Source organism: Sceloporus occidentalis, unplaced genomic scaffold (genome assembly GCF_023333645.1).
Source record: "Sceloporus occidentalis isolate IW3139 unplaced genomic scaffold, rSceOcc1.0.p SCAF_4, whole genome shotgun sequence".
In the NCBI taxonomy this organism is placed as follows: Eukaryota; Metazoa; Chordata; class Lepidosauria; order Squamata; family Phrynosomatidae; genus Sceloporus; species Sceloporus occidentalis.
In genome coordinates, this window is record NW_028316984.1 from 77,187,598 (window position 1) to 77,209,335 (window position 21,738).

Here is a 21,738-nt window from a genome sequence, read left to right on the forward strand (position 1 = left end):
GGGAAGGCTACCTCCCACCCTGTCTTAAGGAGGCAGTGGTTAAACCACTTTTAAAGAAGCCTTTCCATGACTCCCTGGACATAAACAACTATAGGCCTGTTTCATTGTTACCATTTTTAGGCAAGGTAATTGAGAGGGCAGTCGCCATTTAACTCTAAGCAGTCTTGGAAGAAATGAATTTTCTAGATCCATTTCAAACCAGATTTAGGGCGGGCTACGGAGTTGAGATGGCTTTGGTCGCCTTAGTTGATGATCTGCGTCTGGGCCCCGACAGGGGAAGTGTCACCCTGCTGGTGCTCGTGGACCTCTCAGCGGCCTTCAGTATCATTGACCACGGTATCCTTCCGGAACGCCTGAGATAGTTGGGAATTGGAGGCTCTGCTTTGCAGTGGTTCAAACCCTACCTCTCGGGTAGATTCTAGATGGTGTCGCTTGGGGATAGTTATTCGGCCAAGTGGGAGCTCAGGTCGGGCGTCCATCAAGGCGTTATTCTGTCCCCAATGCTGTTCAACATTTACATGAAGCCACTGGGTGAGATTGTCCGGAGACATGGGGCGGGGTGTTATCAGTACACTGATGACACCCAAATATATTTCTCTATGTCTCAGACTGATGCAGTGACTAAGGATGGCATCTCTCCTCTGAATGCCTGTCTTAATGCAGTAATGGACTGGATGAGGGAAAACAAACTCAAGTTGAACCCAGATAAGACGGTGGTACTTGCAATACAGACCCCCAATCTGGGAATGGAGTTATGCCAGCCAGTTCTGAACGGGGTCACACTTCCCCTGAAGGCTCTGTTCACAGCCTGGAGGTGCTCCTAGACTCATCCCTCCATCTGACAGCTCAGGTGGACGTGACGGACAGGAGCATTTGCTATCAGCTTCGGCTGATCCTCAAGCTGCGCCCCTTCCTGGAGCAGGAAGACCTTGAAACATTGGTACATGTGCTGGTAACCTCTTGGCTTGACTTCTGTAATGCGGTCTACATGGGGCTACCTTTGTGTCAAGTTCGGAAACTTCAATTGGTACAGAATATGGCAGCCAGGCTGGTTATTGGCACACCTAGATCTGCCCACATCACACCAGTTTTAAAAATCCCTTCACTGGCTGCCTATTAGTTTCTGGGCAAGATACAAAGTGTTGGTTTTAACCTTTAAAGCCCTACATGGCTTGGGTCCTGACTTCTTGTGGGAGCACCTTCTTCCATATCATTCTCCCTGCTGCACTGGGAAGAATCTGCTTCAACTGAAGAGGACTAGACTTTCTGCAGTGACCCAGTGGTCCTTTTCAGCAGCCGCTTTTAGACTGTGGAATGGCCTGCCGGACAAGATCTGTCAGATTACCACCTTGGAAATCTTTAAGAAGGCTATTAAGACAGATCTCTTCCAGCAGGCCTTTCCAGACTAGAACATCCTTGTTGACATGCCTCCCCCTGCCATTATCCTCCATCTTTATCTTTTACTCTACCTGGACTCTACTTGAAATATTTTTACTTCATTTTAATTTTTATTATACACTAATGTGTTTTTTTTTTCTACTTTTCTTCTTGGTTTAATCTCTTTTTAGTGTTTAATTATGTTTTTTACCACAGGGGGGAGGGATGGGGATCTTGGAATTTTTTATGCATTTCTCTTTTAACTGTATCTTGTTTTACTGCTGTAATCCGCTTAGATTCCTAGAATTAAGTGGAATACAAATTATTATTATTGTTATTATTATTATTATTATTATTATTCCTTGCACACTGTGATTAAGGCTTCCAGTTCAGAATCATCTCAAGCCCTGACATTTCCTGGCCAAAATCTGACCACTATGGATAAGTCTCTGCATTAAATAACAGCCAGTTACTTACAGCCTGTCATTAGAACATAAATACACAAAGAAAGAGAGATTGGGAGAGGGGGGAAATGTATGTTCCTGTCTGGAAATTAAAACGGAAATCGCAAGGTAAAATGAGAAGGTAATACCTTTATGTGCATCCAAACTGCCTGCTTCTAGCCAGAAAGTAGATGCAGAGCATTGTGGAGGGTAAGCCCTGGCACCACAACAAGTGGGAGAGAACCTAAATAAGCAAATATGTAGGCCCCCTGGAGAGTCTGCTGCAACAAATCAATTAAGCCCTGTAAATTGTAGCAAACTGCTGTTCTGCTAGCTGAAGTAGGACTTGCACAAGTCCTTTTCTCTTCCTTGGAGCTGATCCCACCACAACTGGAGAATTTGCACCCTTGTCACCTGCTAGAGATAATTCATGGAAGCTGGAGACTTGGGGCCAGGTCCTGAGATCTGGCAACCACAGTGATCATTGTGAAACCACCACCACCACCCTCCCACTCTGTTATGATGTTGCTGCTTGCATTGAGAAGAATGTTCTCATTGGTGAGCATGGGAGCTTTCATTCTGCTCTAAATAGCTTCATCAGGATTGTAGGAGAGAGCAGCTTTGACAGGGGGAAGAAGTTACAATCCCCATACATGGTACGCTCATGGCTATCTCCTGTTTCTTTCTTTTTAAGCATGCATGTCAATTTAAAAAATAATTTCAAATCATGTTTTATTTTGGCCATAAGAGAGTCCATATCTTAACATGCAAAAATTCAGCTAGAGTTAACTCTTGGGCAGGGGGATTGTTCATGACTATAGGAATTACTGGCCAGGAATAGAGGTTCCTATGGGGAAATGGAATCTCTCTTCTTAAACAGAATGGAATCCATTTCCCATCTAAAATGGATAATCCTATTCCAATGCAAGGAAGGAGAAGGAGATGATCTCTTCAGAGTTTTTGATCCACATACATACTGATTCTAAATAAACAGACTTTGAGGGTTTTTTTAAAATAATTTTATTGAATTTTATTACATATAATACATAAGAAAAGAGGAGGTTCCCTCCAAAGAAGAACAAAATGAAAAAAATGAAAAAATAGAAATAGAAATAAAATTAAAAAAAATAAAATAAAATATGCATTGATATTAATTTATATGCAATAGCATATAGCATATTGAGCAAAATCCCCCCCAATGATCACATGCCATTCCATGCCGTGAAAGCTGTAGCCTCAGCGGTGGAAACATCATGTATCACTGAAATGTTGTAAGCAGTTGTATATTACTGTTGCATTGTCTATCAATTAGATATCATTAGTATGGTATATATGTATAAATATTGATATTTTGAATCTTAACAAGGATGTAGCTGAAGAAATCTCTCTCAGATGAAACGGAGACTAGAATTTCCCAGGGTCTCTTGTCCTACTACTCCTCATCTTTGATTTATGCACACCGTCTATCTTCTACATGCCTCTGTATATAACAGTTGCTTGAGAACTGGAGTGAGACAGTGCTATTGCATCTGTGTCATCTTTGGAAACTTCTCACTAATTCCTGTAGAAACAGAATGCTGGAATACATAGGCCTCTCATCTGACCCAGCATGGCTCTTCTTATGTTCTTATAAGGACAGCTGAACCAGTAGCATGAAGGAGGAAGTGGGAAAGGAGAAAGCTGAACCTCTTACAGGTACATGGTTTTTGAGAGTTGTCCAACGATGTCAGATTATGCCAGACCAGACAGAATATCAATTCTCTGAAGATGCCAGCCACAGATGCTGGCAAAATGTCAGGAATAAACTCTTCTAGAACATAGCCCAAAAAACCCACAAAAAACTATGAATGCCGGCCATGAAAGCCTTCAACTTCAGAATATCAATTGCTTGGGATTTCCAGACAAGGTTCTGCACTTAATATGTGAAATCAGGAACTAATCCATTGTTTGAACTCATACTTTAAATCATGTTTGTCCACACTTAAAAGTGCTGCTTTTGCTCCATGGATACAGAACACAGAACAGGCCAGAATTCTCTACACTCTGCAGTGGCCAGGCAAAGCCTGGGCACAGACTTGAAAATAAAAATCAGGTTATTTGCTCATGAAAACGAGTTTGCTCCTTAAACAAGTTTCCTGCTAGCTTAATGCTTCAGACCAAAACCTCCTGAGGGAATGCCACCCATCATAAACAAAAACATACATATGCAGAAAAAGCGAAAAATGCGTGTTTGAGAGGCATATAAAAATAAGACAGCAAGGCAAGGCAACTACACTCTGTGTCAGCAATAGCCATTTCTGTATTTTCAAGGCATCTCCCAGAGCCACAACTATCCAGTCCTTCCATGAATGATCAAGCTTCACAGTAAAGTTAGCATTGCCTAGCTACCGTTAGACTTCACATATATTGAGCACAAGAGCTCCAAAATTTCTATCCTAGATTTGAGGAAATAGGGAACGAGGAGATTAAACTAATGGATTAATGTGCTTCTTCCAGGAGATACATCAGCAGTGTCACTTTGCTTTTCTGAGGGCAAGCAGAATACAATTTACTATTTAGCAAGTGAAATGGGGATTCTGTGCCACTTTTCTTGACATATGAAGGTCTGAATAAAAATTATTTTGATTTCATTGGCCTATATCCAATTGTCCAGCTACAGCAGACCCAATGAATCAATGGAATTTACATAAACATTGGCTTATCATCCAGCAATTGACTCAGTGGGTTTGCTCAAACCAGGATTAACAACTGGATTTAAACCATTGCAGTGGTGTGTCCACAGGCCAGAATACTTCAGAAGCAGCCTGGAGTATTCTTGCCTCGAAACTGCCCTGGCATCCTCCCATTACCTGGCACTCCCAGAGTGACACCAGGTAACTGTTTATGCATGCATCCCACTGGACTGCCCCCCCACCACTGTCATGGGTCTGTAGCCAAAAACAAGCCACTCAGATCATATGGCTGGAACACATTGCAAACTTCTGCCTGCCATTACTCTGGATGGCTCTAGGAGATCCAAAGCAAAAGGCACCTTTTCAAAAACCTTTTTAAGGGGGTATATGGCAGGTTTGGTGCTGAACTGGCCAGATGTCACACACTGCATAATCTGGACTAATTGTCAGGACAACAGGAAGAGGACATTTGGCCTGTGCAGATACAGTCTGAATAAAACCTGAGGTTTATGCAGAAAGACAGCTCTAGCACCACCAGCCAAAACACATAATTCAAACATGTCTTCTTTTACTCCTTACTGGATATTTTCATGGTAGAAATGGGAAAGAAGTAGTCATGGGAAAACATAGGAAGATTACAGGTGGAAGACAATGATGTCCAGCCTACCTGTAATCTGGCAGTGTAATTGCCCAAATGAAGTCTCATCCAGAACCACCCTGAGTAGTCACCCTGGAGCCTAATACAAATCATTCAAAGGCTGGTTCCATCCCTTGGATCCCTTGTTGGTGTGCCTCTTTTAGGCAATATGAGTCCAGATTGCACAAAATATAGCTACAAAAACTTGCTAATCAGAGGCAGCCTAGATGTACTGATATTTACAGCTATGAATGGAAACCCAGGTGATCTCTTTGTCAAGTGAAAAGTTTATGCTATGAATTCCAATCCTCCACTTTGTCTTTTATCCACTCCTACCTTACTACATATACAGTCGGCCCTTCTTATACACGGATTCAAGCATACACGGTTTGAAAATATTCCAAAAAAGTATAAATTTACCTTGATTTTCCATTTTTATAAGGGACACCATTTTGCTATGTCATTATATTTAATAGGACTTGAGCATACATGGATTTTGTTATACACGGGGGATCTTGGAACCAAACCCCAGCGTATAACAAGGGTCCACTGTAATGGACTTTGTTGTTGTTGTTGTTGTTGTTATTATTATATTTATTTATATCCTGCCCTTCTCCCAAGGCTGGGACTCAAGGTGGCTTACAACATTAAAAAACGCCATACAGTAAAAAAAAAAAAAACCATACAAAAATGGTAAATTAAAATAGAATTAAGTAACTACAATAATTAAGACAAATTCAGTGCTAAAATCAAGTTTAATGAAAATGCTCAGCAAGGTTATAAAGTTCCCATAACCCTCTCAAAGCGCTGTTATATTTCAGGCTGTAACCCTAAGGTGACCCTCTCACATGGTTTTCTTGGCAAGTTTCTTCAGAGGGGGTTTGCCACTGCCATCCTCTGAGACTGAGAGTGTGTCTTGCCCAAGGTCACCCAGTAGGTTTCATGGACGAGCTGGGATTCAAACTCTGGTCTCCAGAGTCATAGTCCAAGACTCAAACCATTACACCATCCTGGCTCCCAAGTGCTATAATCCTCGGCCATACTAGCCACAATTGGTAGCAGCTGATGTCCAAGAAAATCTAGAGGATCACATGTTCCCTACCCCTATTCTAGAAGTTAGGCAATATATAATTATTTTTAAAACTTGTTTTTAAAAAAGCCACAGCCAGAACATATTCTGGTTCCTTCCTTTTCTCCGCCCCCCCCCCCCACCATTTATATTTCACTGTTTAAGAAGGGGCAGCTCTGGTTAGCATTTGGATGGGAAACCACAATAAATACTAGGTGCTGTAGGAACTGGCAAAAACACCTTTGAGAGTGTTCTTGCCTCAGAAAATCCTATGAAATTCATGGGGTCACCGTAAGTCAACAGTCAACACACACAAAATTGCACATGCACACACACACACACTCCATTACATCTCTCTTTCTCTCTCTCTAATGCACATACACACACCCCTTTCCCTCACCATCATCATCACCTTAAGCACACACTCAGATTTATAGGCACCTCTCATTAAACAGAAAGTGGAGAAATGTACCTAAGGCAAATACAGCAACCCTTAAAAGCAGAGAGCAAACAAAACACATCAGCGTTTAACAGACTCCAATCATGTGACAAGCGCCACACACTGTAAGCACTGGAAGGGGTATTCATTTATAAACATGAAAGGTGACCTTGGCAGTTAAAGCACATGCTTCCAAAAGGCCACAAACCTGAATTCAATACCAGCTGTGTCATAAACTCCCAGAGTGACCTTGGATATGTCCTTACATCTTTCACAGAGCTTCCATTCCTGCCTTAATATTTTCATTCACAGCCTGGCATTTCAAAAATTCTAAGATTTCTTTCTCCAGTTAGTGATGTCTCCCTCAGTCATTGCTGATAAATAAAATAAAGGGAAGACAAAGTGAATTTATTAACAACAATTGTATTATTATTATTATTATTATTATTATTAACCTTTATTTATAAAGCGCTGTAAATTTACACAGCGCTGTACATACAATCTTTTTAATTAGACGGTTCCCTGCCCTCAGGCTTACAATCTAAAAAGACATGACATAAAAGGAGAAGGGAAAGGTGGTGGGGCTAGTAGGCTAATACATATAAAGTACATAGCAATACAGGAAATGGTTCGATAAAACAGGCATCGAAAGAACATCAAATAGCAAGCGACAATTATGCAATGCCTGGGAACGCTTCTCTGAACAGGATGGTCTTCAACTCTGTTTTGAAGCTGGTTAAAGAAGTGATGGCTCTTGCTCGTGGGGGAAGAAGGTTCCAGGAGTGAGGGGCAGCAAGTGAAAAGGGGCGAATCCGAGATGGGGCAGAGGAAATCCTGGGCTGGGACAGCAGACCTTGACTACCAGAACGGAGGGCCCGAGAGGGAAGGTGAGGAGAAAGAAGGTCTGATAAGTAGGGAGGGGCCAGTCCATGGAGGGCTTTAAGTGTGGACAGCAGGAGCTTATACTGAATATGGAAAGGGAGGGGGAGCCAGTGAAGGGATGCCAACACAGGAGAGATGTGGTCAGAGCGGTGGGTGGAAGTGATAATGCGTGCAGCTGAATGCTGGACAGAGATTAAAGGACGGAGGTGAGAAAGAGGAAGCCCAGCCAGGAGGACGTTACAGTAATCAAGTCGTGAGACCACTAGGGCATGGACCAGGATCTTGGCAGTAGAGGCGGAGAGATATGGTCGGATTTTGGCAATATTGTACAAAAAGAATCTACAAGCCTTGGCTGTGGTCTGGATCTGAGGGATACACGACAGAGAAGAATCAAAGATGAAACCAAGACTGCGGGCTTGCTGGATTGGTTGAATAGAAATGTTGTCCACAGAGACAGAAAAGGAGTGTTGAAGGGTGGGCTTAGGAGGAAAGACAAGAAGCTCTGTCTTGGACACGTTGAGCTTCAAACGCCGATGGCGCATCCACTGCGAGACAGCTGTGAGACATGATGAAACTTGCTGTTCAAGCCTTGGAGAAAGGTCGGGGGGGTGGAAAGATACAACTGGGTGTCATCGGCATACAGATGGTAGGAAAAATCAAAAGAGCTAATGAGTTTACCTAAGGACAGTGTGTAGAGAGAAAACAGAAAGGGACCCAGAACAGAGCCCTGAGAATTCTAAATACCCCTCCTTAAAACTGCAAATCCCAGAATGCAACAGGAGGCAGCTAGAGCAGTTAAAGTGGAATAGTAGCACTATAAGAGTATAGTGTGATAAACACCCAACAGATAAGGGAACAGGAGAAGAAGTCTGACCGCCTGCAACCACTGCAAAAGATCTGCCAGACAAATAAGATTGAAACCAGTCGAGAACAGAGTCTGAGAACCCAAGGTCAGAAAGTATATTAACTAGAAGAGAGTGATCAACAGTGTCAAAGGCTGCAGACAGAGCAAGAAGGATGACAACAGAGTAAAGACCATTTGCCTTGGCCAGTAAAAGATCGTTTGAGATCTTGGTGAGGGCTGTCTCTGTAGAATGCCTTGGGTGGAAGCCAGACTGAAAGGGGTCGAGAATGGAGTTGGCTTCAAGAAACCCAAGACAGTGAGAATAAACAACCCATTCCAAAACCTTAGAAAGGGAAGAAGAGAAATCGGACGATAGCTAGACAAAGAGGAGGGATCAAGAGAAGGTTTTTTCAGAATAGGGGAAATGAGAGCATGTTTGAAGTCCGAAGGGAAGGAGCCTGTAGAGAGAGAGAGATTGAAGATATGGAGAAGCGAGGGCAGAAAAGAAGGAGCTATAGAGATTAGAAGATGAGTAGGAATTGGGCAAGAGAACAAGTTGCAGGTTTGCAAGAGTTCAGAAGTGTAGAGTTCATCCAAAGAAGCAGGAGGAAACGCAGAAAATTTGTTAGGCGAGGGCGATAGAAGATTATGAGCAGAAGAAGAATCGGGAGGGACTATCTCAGAGCGAATAGTGGTGATCTTAGAGATGAAATAATTAGCAAAGTCATTAGGAGAGAATGATGAAGAGACAAGAGGAGAGGGAGATTTAAGCAATGTGTTGAAGGTGGAGAATAATTGCTGTGGGTGCCTCTCATTGGCGAAGATCAATGATTTGTAATAATTCTGTTTTGCCATAGAGAAGGCACGTGAGAAGGAAGAAAGAACAAAATTGTATGGCATAAACTTCTCAGGCACTGTTGAGAAACACAGAAAAAAACCTGTCTGAATCTTTTTTTTTAAAAAAAAAAAAAGCAGAGTGAGTCAGGAAAGTGTGCATATGATTTAGTCAGACATCATGATCAGAAAAGAAAATGGGGGGGGGGGGGGGGGGCTGAGAATGAACCATATTATCCTCCAGATATTCTGGATGTTGTATTGAATAATGTGATGGTTTCGGAAGGAAGAGACGGATGGATTTGAATCCACCGAAAAAAACTCCCAGTATATCCTATCCCAAATCTTTGTGCTCTGCCTAGTCTACTGTCAGAATTGTTTTGAGGATAAACTGGGAAGTTTCCTGACCCAAACTACGTAGAAGGGTGTGATACAAATGAAAAACAGCAATAAAAATACATTTCCCTTTGAACTTTATGTCTATGTGCTCCTGTCCCGGATCGGAAATGAAGTCTTTACAAGTAAAGTGTGCTAGCTTACACTTATTCCAATTCAAATCTACATTTCTCTTTCTCCTCAGTCAAAATCTATATTGTAATCTCTGAGATACATTCTTGGCCCCAGAGTCCAGCAGTGACCTGCACATGGACTCAGAGATTAGGGAACTGATTCAGTCTAGAAACAGTTTAATGCTACTTTAATCTTAATTTTTGGTATGGTTTTAGCTATATGTGGTTTTATTTGCATTTCTTTTTAACTGTTAGTCACCACAAGTCCATATCATGTGAAAAAGTGAAGTATAAATAAAGCAATTCACTGGACAATGGGAAAGCAGTGGTACCAACAGAGAAGGAGCCCCTGTGTGGACCTCTCTCTTCAACTCTCCCCACTGCCGCCACCCTTCCTGAGATGCTGAAGTCTGGACTGTGATCCTAAATCTGGCTCCAGAACTGGCCCAGCTCACCAAGAGCACCATAAATCACAAAGTGTGCAAGCACCATGGATTCCTGCAGATAGGAAATACTGGGCCCCAAGCAAGGGTGGGCAAAGTGTAGTCCTGTGGCCACATGCAGACCACTCAACCCATCCACAATCTCCAGACCAACTTTCTTCTGGTCCCTCAAAAGTGGATGAATTGCTGCTCCTGAAAGCCTGCAGCTGCAATAATTTACCTGTTAGTTTGCAAGGCCTCCCTGTACTTTTTAACATAATTCTTGTTTTTGAGAACCAGAAAAGGAACTGTAGTCACCATGAAGAGTTTTTTTAGTAATTCGCATGGCTCCCAGAGGGTTTTAGGGAATAAAAGTGGCCTCTGGATCTGCCACATTTTGACACCCCAGAGGCATTCCACTCTGAAGTAAAGATGGAATCCAAATGGGGCTTCTGGGATGAAGCAGAAAAATCTTTAGTCTAATCCAGGGGTAGGCAACCTACGGCCCGTGGGCCGGATGCGGCCCGGCAAGGCCTTGGGACTGGCCCCAGCCCGGTCCTGCCGCCAATTGCCGCCAGAGCCTTTGGCCTCTCACGTGAGGGCGTGGGGCAGGGGTAGGCAACCTTTTTGAGCCGGGGGCCGGGTTGCTGTCCCTCAGACAACTGGGGGGCCCGAAGGCAAAAATTAAATAATTAATTATTTTTTTTTTAATTTTTAAAATAAATAAATAAATAAATAAACCGGGACAAATGTAGGACAAAATTTTCAAATGGAGGACACTTTTCCAAAAAAAGGAGGACACGTGAAAAAAATTGCTGATTTTTAAAAAAATGTTAATATAAACGCATGTTTCGGAGGCTTCTATAGACAATTTCCCCCCTTGCCCGCTGTTTGTCCCCCTTGCCCGCCGCTTGCCCCCCCTTGCCTGCCTCCTCCTGATAGGCCAAAGGCCCCACGCCAGGAGTAGGCAACCTGCGGCCCGCAGGCCAGATGCGGCCTGGCGAAGCCTTGGGACCGGCCCCAGCCCGGTCCTGCCGCTGATTGCCGCCGGGGCCTTTGGGGGGCAATTGTCTATAGAAGCCTCAGAAACATGTATTTATATTAACATTTTTTAAAAAAATCAGCAAATTTTTTTGCGTGTCCTCCATTTTTTTAAAAAAAAGTGTCTTCCATTTGAAAATTCTGTCCTACATTTGTCCCGGTTTATTTATATATTTAATTTTTTTAAAAATTATTTAATTATTTAATTATTTATTTTTTGGTTTCAGCCCCCCAGTTGTCTGAGGGACAGCAACCCGGCCCCCGGCTCAAAAAGATTGCCTACCCCTGGCCTAGAGAGATGGTGGAGATCTTCTCTGGACATTTTAAAAAAGAGGTTGGGCAGCTACCTGCTAGGGATGATTTAGCTGGAGATACTGCACTGAGCAGGGGGTTGGACTCAATAGCCCATAAAGCCGCTTCCAATTCCATAATTCTATATGCCATCCTGGTAGTAATGGTGCTGTTGTTCTTGTACTTGAGATGTTGCCCTCATCTCTGCCTGTTTTTTTGTTTTGTTTTGTTTTGTTTTTTTGTGACAGACTCTTATGTTATGGCCACCAAGCAGAATCTACTGGAGTCTGCTTCTCATGGTGACAGTTCCACACATCAGGAAGAGCTTGGGAAAATATGCTTTTGGACTGCAACACCCAGAATCCCCTCCCCAGTCAGCATGGCCAGTGCCCGTGCAGGCTGCCCCCCCCCCCAAATCTGAGTGTTTTAAACAAAACAAAAAAATAGCTTTGCCATTCTCTACACCACAATCATGTTGTCTCAAAGCTTTTACAAATAGGTGTTGTTCCAAAGGCCTGGAAAATTTCTTCCTGCCTGTGCAGACTGCTCTCAACCCTCTTCCATAGAACTGCTCTAAAAAGTGTGTGTCTCCCTTATGGAAAGTATTTCCATTCACTTCAACATGATTGTCACAACCTAAGAACTGGCCCTTTCCCACAAATCATTATAGATTTTGGCAAGAATATCAAAGCAAATGGGAATTGCCAGAAATCATTGTAGGAAAAGTCAATGGAAGGAAAAGTAAAACAAGACATATAAAATGGGAAAGGGAAGGAGATATTTGGGTATCTTGATGTTTTATCCTTTAACTCCTATGAGCTCCATCTAATATAGCCTACCGAGTGTTGTGGACATTGTTGACCAAAAGACTGATATAAAGCAGCTGGGAACTTTGTGCCCCTCCAGAGGGTGTTGGATTACAACTCCTGATTATTAGTTATGCTAACTGTTGGTGGTGTGTTTGCTTTTAAGTTGTTTCCAACCTATGGTGATGCTAAGGTGAATATCATGGGATTCTCTTAGTAAGATTTGTTCAGAGGGAGTTTGCCTTTGCCATCCTCTGTGACCAAGGGAATGTGAGTTGCCCAAGGTCACTCTGGGTTTCCATGGTTTAGATGGGATTTGAATCCTGTCTCCAGAGTTCTAATCCAGTGTTCAAACCACAACACCTCACTGACTCCAGGGCAGCTAAAGGTGCAGTCCAGTAACCTCTGGAGGGCCACATGCTCCCGTTCCTATTATGGAAGTTGGTAGTCCAGGCCAGGTGATCTCTATCCTTATGTGTGAGCTACTTTCATCCCTCTCACCTAGACAGTGAGAGACAAAGAGAATAATCAGCATTTTGTTTATGGTTAACCATGTCAACTGGGGGACTGTGGAAACTGTAATCTAAAACATACTACAGGGCTGGGTAATCCAAAATGATTCCAAGCTCTGTGCAAGGTACTGTGAAGGTATAATATTTGTTCTTTTATATTCACTCTTTGAAAATACTCACTATGTTGTCATAGCTTAAAAATCTCAATAAATCACACAAAATCCCAACAAATTTAAAACTACATAACAAATAAGTGTTTTCAAACCCAGTTTCAGTAGAAGTCAAATTATGTAAAGAACTGAGAAAGTAAAAAAAGCTTCACTTGGCATCAGTAAAGGGATGTATTAGATGTCAGACAAATCTTCTTGGGGAGAACATTCCATATCTAGGATGCAAAAGTGGAGAAGGTTCTCTTATGTAGAACAACTTACTTAACTAATAGGGAAACTTGGATATTTTAATATATAGGCAGGCAGATATGGAGACAGGCCATGCTTTACAGACCTTGGTTCTAAGTCCTAGAACAGGAATGGAAAACTATGTGGTACTCCAAAGGCTGTTGGACTGCAACTCCCATCATCCCCTCCACATTGACTATGCTGGCTAAGGTTGATGGGAATCAGTCTGGAGGGCTGCACACTTCCCACCTAGTTGCCTTCAAAAGTCTGCAGCAACACTTTGAATTGTGCTTGGAAAGTACTATCAAGGTGTAATCCTGTGGAGACTAGGCCCAGTTAGCAGCCTGAAAAGTATTATTATTTGTTAGTTATATCCCTCTTTTCCTCCAAGAAACTCAAAGCTGTATCCATGGGCTGCCTCACTTTGATCCTCACAATCAACCTGTTAGGTAAGTTAGGAAATGAGAAACAAGAGTGACCGGCCCACAGCCACCTAGTGAGCTTCATGCAGAGTGGAGACCTGAACTAGAGAGATGGCCATCCAAACTCTGTTTAAAGACCTCTCAAGAAGATGGATCTACAGTACCACCCTCTGAGGTAATATATTCCAATGCCAAGCAGCTCTTAAACTCAAGAATTTCTCTCCAATATTTAGATGGAACCTCGTAAATTGAATCCACTGGTTCATATCCTAGCCTCTGGAGCAACAGAAAACAAGTTCCCCCCATCTTCCACATGACATCCTGTCAGGTATTTAAAAACGGCTATCACATCACTTATCAATCTCTTCTCCAAGTTAAACATATCCAGCTCTTTAAACCATTCTTAATACACCCTGGTTTCCAGCCCTTTTATTATCTTTATCATCCTCCTGTGCACACACTCCAGCTTGTCAATATTCTTCTTGAACTGAATACAGTATTCCAAATGAGGTCTGACAAGAGCAGAATAGAGTGGTACTATGACTTCTTTTGGTTGGGATATTATATAGGTATATCTCAGTAACAAAGCCTCTGATAAAGAAACTCCTTTTACAAAGTTTTTTTTATGCCAGCCCATCTCCATTTTCTTCCTTATTGTTGGCTAACTGGAGGTTTGTTTGATTTTTAGCCACATCAGCACTGGAAAAATGGTGAAGGAAAGCTGGAGAACCAGGCTTTTGATGCAGAGAACAATGTAATAAAGCCTGAGCTAGGGAAAAACAGGATTCTGTTCTAGCCAAGTCTGTTGTAGCTATGTGTGCTTGCCTCCTGTAGGCAAAGTAAACAGCAGCCACCTCCAGAACCCTTTGTGGAACATGCATGAACAGTAAAAGAAAGAGAAAAGGAGAGATCAGATAAGCCTCCTTCATGAACTATCTCACACAAGTTTTTAAAAGCATAGATCTATAGGTATGGTCACCAAAACAGAAATGATAAGAAAAGTAGAAGATGGTGGGGAAAAAAGTCATTCCTGGATGTATTTTGAAAAAGTTTTCGTATGGTTTCTAGAAAAAAAAAATTAATTAAACTTACACATTGCTTACCTGGCCTGATTCTTTCATTTCACATATACATACAGTTATTTTTGAATAAAATTTCCTAAAATATGTTGAATTGCTCCTTTTTTGTGTGTGTTGTGGGAACCTACCCCTATTGTTTCCATGTTATTTTTCCCTGTATAACATTTTATTAGTTTTTCACATAATAAAATACATTCTATTACTATACATAATATTATTTTGACCTCTGCTACCATTTTTTCCTGTTAAAAATGTCATCTCCAGAAGCAGACTTTACAATGTATTAGTTTAAAATCTATCGTAACTAAATTGTTTTGTGTGTGTGTGTGTGTGTGTGTGTGTTTGTGTGTGTGTGTCATTTGTAAAGCAATAATCTTAATAGGGATCAGGGGACAACTTTGTTATTTGATAGTACTCTTCAATGCCTACAAGAGACTAAGGAAGACATAATACCAATCCAGGAAGACAACAGTTAAAATGAATAAGTGTTTTTATTTATAATTGTATGGAACTTTTTTTCCAATAAAGACTATTTTAAAAAATGTAATGTCCAGAAACACATCTGTTTGATTAACTGAGGTATACCTTTATACTCCTCTTGATGCAGCCTAGAACTGCATTGGCTTATTTGGTTATTGCATCACACTGTTTGCTGATGTTTAGCCTATGGTCTATTAAGACCCAGAGATCTTTTTCAGTGGTACTGTTTTTAAGCCTTGTGCTGCCCATCCTATATCTGTGGTAGACCTTTTCCAATAATCTATAAAGCTATTTAAAAATATTTATATATCAATTTTCCTTTTGCTCATCATAAACATTACATCTTTTGTATGCTGCATAATGTTTTCTATTCACGGACAGAAATACAGACACTTACAACTAACAGAAGCTGTCTATATTCCAAAGCAAAGACTGTGCTTGATAAAATACACAACAAGATGTGTTTCACTATAAGCCACTTATGTGGAAGCATGTTCCATTTAAATCACTGAGGAATTATATCTAAGACTAGGGTTATGGGAATAAATCAAAACATGAATAATGGATAGATGATGAAAATATAACACAGCAATTGAGTTTAAAATGCATTAAGTTAATGGGCTGCTTGGGCCTGGAGCATATTTGCCTTAGCCTTTAATTGAATTTGTTGTTGTTATTGTTGTTGTTTTCTTTCCCTTATTTGTTAAATTAGCTTTGGTTTATACTTGTACCCAAATAGCAAAGCAACTAGAGATGCCTCCAAAATCTCTTTATCCTAGTATGCCAGCCTCATACCCACCTAGACACCATGTGATGGCACCAATTCTCATGAGGTGTACTTGCAGACGGTATGATGGTGACTAGGATGACTGAGCCCAAGAAACCCATTTTAGGTGGCATTCCACTGAAGCAAATCCAAAGTGTGCTTCAGCAGATTCCTTCCTAGATCTGTGTATTCTACCAATCCTGAATGGCCAACTGCTAAAATTGTACTTGGTCATGAATACAGTTCTAGATTTTTAAAAAAATTAGAAAGTGTGAATTACTTATTCATAAAAAGCCATGTTGGAATAAGATGAGTTTACCCAGCCTCCTCTTTGATACTGTAATCAGATTCAGCTTCTCACCTACCTGAAACTCTCCAGATGTGTTTGGACTTTGACTCCTATCATCCCCAGGCAGTGTGACCAATGACTTCACTCATTGGGAATGACAGCTATTGTAGTACAAACACATGAGGAGGATGCCAGGTTGGAGAAGGCTGCTGTAAGCCTATTTATATATATAGCATCATTTATCACTCATTTATGTATCACTCTCTTATCACCTGTGAATATGGTTCACCTGAGTGTCTGGAAGACAACAATGGTGCACTATATTAGTTGTATGATTGAGTTGGAGCTCATCTGTGCCATCCATGGTTCTACATCAATAACAATAGGTTGAGAAAAACTTGTTGAATACAGTTTCTACCTATGTCCACATCCATTTCACATCATCGCTCTGAGAGTCTTTGTGGCTGGACAGTGGGATATAAATACTCAAAATAAATAAATAAAATAAATACTTACACAGTTCACTAGACCAGTCCTTTTTTTTTTTTCTTCTTCTTCTTCTTCTTCTTCTTCTTCTTCTTCTTCTTTTTTTTTTGGTTTGTTTGTTCTAGTCATGTTAAGACTATAAAACACTGACTTATTTTTTGCAAGCATTTACATCATCCACTGATTAATTAAAAGCAGCAGAAAAGCCTAACAGTTCACTTCACATGGAATGCCTGTTTCTCTTGTTGTTCTATCACCTCTGGCCAAACAGGTTTTCAACTAATACATGGCTTTTTACCAGACGTGAGAGCAGGTGACTGCAGACACCAGCTTCCTCAACCTGGTGCCCTGCTGATGTTCTCATAATTTAATTTTCACCTGACCTTGGGCATGCCAGCAGGACCGATGGATGGTGTAGTACAATAATATCTGAAAAGCATTAGGTTCCAAAAGACTGGTCTACCCAATCTACAGCAATCTTGCTTTCAAACCACCATCAGCTCTGAAAATGCTGTTATATCTCATAAACCAAAAATAAGCAGGACAAGGTCTGCAAGACGCCAGCTGTCATTTATGAAGAAAAAGAAACAAAAGACATTGCAAACCCTGAGGGGAGAACCCTCTGGTCATCCATAAAATGTATCTTAATCTTTCAAGAATGTGACTGGAATACAGACAAACCTTAGCATCTAAGATAATATGATTGACTTTGTTATGGGGCAGGGTGTTTGGTCAAAGGAAAGAATTTAAATCAGTCTTTTGGATTTGCTGTTAACAAATATGGAATAGCTACCTAAAATGATCCTGTAAAAAAGAAAGATAATTAGAAGAGCAAGGAAAGGAAGCCACCATCCTATCACTTTGAAACAGATTGTCCTGCTAGTATATTGCCAGTCTCTGCTCTCCTCTGAGCAGCTGCAGCCACAGTGATGGAAAGAAAATCTGGGTTATTTCATGAGTGACCGGCTTTGGGAAACCAGAAGTCAAGGAAACATTGGGAAGAATGGCTTAGAAAATCACCTGTGTATGGATGATTTTTTTTTCAAATCACCCATCCCCTAATGTCTTGGCTCCGAGGGCCCTGAGGCCAGGTATTCATAAAGCAGCCAGCTGCAAGCCAGCTGCCTCCTCATTCACTGACTCCTTCTTTACCTTCTTCTCTTCACTGTCACTGTTGCCATTACCTCTCACTTAACTATACTTCTGAAGCTACAGGATCTCAACAGCCTTCTTTTGCCTAAGGTGAAATGTTTTGTACTGTACACATTTTTTCACATGTAAAAACTTTTCCCAATCATTTTTTTAATGATTAAAGAACTTTTGTGTGCATTCCCCATCCCTACTCCCAGTTAAATACAGTGTTTGCCAAGCTGGTGCTTTGGACTGTAATACCCATAAGTCTCCACCAGCATGCTCAAAAATTTGAGGGCCACCAGTTTGCCTGCTCCAACACATATTAAATAATACTGATAATTCCTTCCTGGACAATCTTCATGACATACACTCAAAACTTGCACGCAGTCCAACATGAGACTCATACATTTATAAAATTTTACATTTATGAAACACATATTACCACATCACATACCTATCCCTGAAAATAAAATAACATATAAAGCAGTCATAATACATAGAGTTCCAGAGAGGAATCAGCTGTCTTACAAACACATACCACTTTTTGGAGGGAATAAGAGAGACCTTTAGGATTTGAGAAGCAACACTGTTTTTAACAAATGTTCAGACTTGGTGACTCTGAAACTAGAGCCATTTATCAAGCAACACGCAAAAGCTTAGAAAGGAAGCATAAGCGCGCGCGCATGTGTGTGTGTGTGTGAAAGAGAGAGAGAAGCCAGAACATCCTTGTTAACATTCCTGCCAAATTTCCTCAACATGTACACGTTTTCATCTTCAAAATGCAGGCAATTCCAGCATAAGATCTGGTCACAGGCATGCAGCTATAAAAATGACATTTTAATAATGCTGCCTGGTTTTGTGTCAAGAAATTCTAAAGGATCTTTCCAGTTATAGACATGGAAGAGACCACAAGAGTCATCCAGCCCAACCCCATTCTGCCATGCAGGAACTCACAATCAAAGTACCCCTGAGGGCTGGCCATCCAGCCTCTGTTGAAAGACCTCCAAAGAAGGAGACTCCATCACACTCCAAGGGGGTGTGTTCCATCATCTAACAGCTCTTACTGTCAGGAGGTTCCTCCTAATGTTGAGGTGGAATCTCTTTTCCTGTAGTTTGCATCTACTGATCTGAGACCTAGTCTCTGGATCTGTAGAAAGCAGGCTTGTTCCATCCTCAATATGACTGCCCTTCAAATGCTTAAACATGACTATCATATCATCTGGGCCAGTCACATTCTCTCAGTCTTAGAGAAAGGCAATGGCAAACCTCTTCTAAACAAATCTTCCCAAGAAAACATCATGATAGGTTTGCCTTAGGGTCACAAAAGCACAAAAATTAAGTGGTTGATAGATGAACAGAAAATAATACTGATAATTCCTTGCTGGACAATCTTCATGACATACACCCAAAACATGCACACAGTCCAACATAGGACACATACATTTATAAAATTTTACATTTATGAAATTTACAAAAAATATAGACACTGATGAGCTTGTACCATCCATGTCAATTTGAAAAACCGTGAGGAATTTTCACAATCCAGTTGGTACCTTTGGAAGCTTCCCTGCTCCTCCCAAATAGCAGCTGGGATTGGATTTTCATTGAGTTCACTGTGTAAAACAGGCCTGCACCACATGCAGACCACCAGAGGATTTCCAGCTGCCTGCCATAATATAGGGCAACTTCCTGTGGATGGTGTGGCTGCCAACTAAGGTAAGGTAGGAATGCTCCTCCCCCTCCTCTGCAACCCAGCCTTTACTTGTGAGTAGAAGCCAGGCAGAGGAGGAAGAGCGAATGTTCCCCTCAAGCTTCTTCCACTGCCCAGCCTTTACTCACAAGTAGAAACTGGGCACAGGAGGAGGAGGAAGAGGGAATGCTCTCCCCAAGCCTCCTCTGCAACCCAGAATTTAATTGTGAGTAGTACTTTATTTCCCCAGAAGCGTCCCACAAGTTTACGAAGCTCCATTGGCTTCTTCATCAAGCAAATATGTTTAAAACTCATGTGTGTGTGTGTTGTGTGCCTTCTAGTGGTTTCCAGATGACGGTGGCCCCTCAGGTATATCTGACAGCCAATGGGGCACAATGGTTTGAATGTTGGACTAGGACCCTGGAAACCAGGGCTTGAATCCCAGCTCAGCTGTGTAGACCTACCAGGTGTCCTCGGGCAAGTAATACTCTCTCAGTTTCAAAAGATGGCAATGGCAAACCCACTCTGAAGAAACTTGCCAAGAAACCTCTGTGATAGGTTTGTCTTAGGGCTGTCATAAGTCAGAAACTACTTGACGGTACACAACACAAGACAAATCTATCAAGCAGGTTTCTTCAGAGGGGGTTTGCCATTGTCTTCCTCTAATGCTTGAGAGTGTGATTTGCTCAAGATCACTCAGTGGGTTACCATGGCTGAGCTATCATTCAAACCCTGAAGAAAACCTTTACAGTGTATTAAAAGTTTATTTTTTAACATTAATGGAATTTCATGATAAGTAAAAATCTTAATAAGTGTAATTAATTTATATTAACTGAATTTCCTTTTTTATAATATAGTTTATTTGCAAAACAGTTTAATCACTAATTATACATTTACTTGGAATGTGAATCGCTAAAAAACCTATCTGTGGTCTAAACAACTTTGACCTATTTTAATTTGGGCCCCTTCCTACTTCCCAATTGTGCAGGTCTGGTGTAGGAGGAAAGGTTTATCCCACAGCCTGTCACAGGACCTGAACTTGAACAGGGCCCCAGCAACTGCTTTTTATAGGTGTGTGTGTGTTCTTTAAAAAAGAGAGAGAGTCATAATTCCAAGCCACATGTTTAATATCACAACCATCTGGACCCAAAGTTTAGTATTTTTTTAAAGGCACTAATTTTAATATTAAACAACTTCAGCAGTTAAGCACATCCCATGATGTGTTTTTAGAGACAACAATGCACAAGACACAATCCATCAATTGAAAAGAACGAGACAGCACAGTCCCTATTTCCAGTCCAGAATTCCACACCCCCTCCAACTCACTGGTGGAGTTTCTGGACATGCAACCTCCCCGCTCATTTCGAAAGATGGTGCACCTCTGTGCACACTTCACTTCAGAGGCACAAAGGAGCAGCCTATTCTCCCCTTATTAAAACCCCTAGACCTTCACCAAAAATATTCTCCTTGGGAAATGTTGTTCTTGTTGTTTAAAAATCTCCCAAAATGCCACATCTGGATCAGTCATTTAGCACTCAACAGCCTTCCATCGCTTAAAACAGGTTTTTAACAGCTGAAAACCCCTTAGCTAGAAACCTGAAGAAAACTTTGGGTTCTATTTTTAAGCTGGATTTTAGCCAAAAACAGAGTGATACATGTCTGTAGGTGTGAAACATGTCTCCACTATGCCCACTGTACTTGCTCACCACTTCTCTGGTGGCTGCAGCTACACTGAAGGTCCTACAGCACTCTTGGTAAATGGTGTGCACTGCGCTTCATTCACTCCAGGGTGGGAACTACAACTTCCATCAGCTCTAACCTCCTCTCAGTCCTATCCCAATCACAAACATGGCTGGTAGTGATGCAAGATAGGGCCTTCTTGGTGGCTGCCCCTGGACCCTGGAATTCCCTTCCCAAGGAGGCCAGAATGGTTCCCTCCCTATTGTCCTTCTATCATCAGGCATGACAGGCAAAGACATTCCTATTCCAGTAGGCTTTTAAAGCAGGAAGCTTTTAAAGAATGAGCTAGGGTGTGGTGATTTTTTTTAACTGAACTGTTTTAATTGTTTTTTATCTTTTAATTTCATCTTTTTAGGTGTAGCTTTAAATTATATTAATATTATGAATAGTTTAATTCCATTTAATGTTCACTTTTTGTATGGTTCTAGCTACATTTTTCTTTTTTTAAATTGTAGGTTGCACAGCCAGCATAGCCA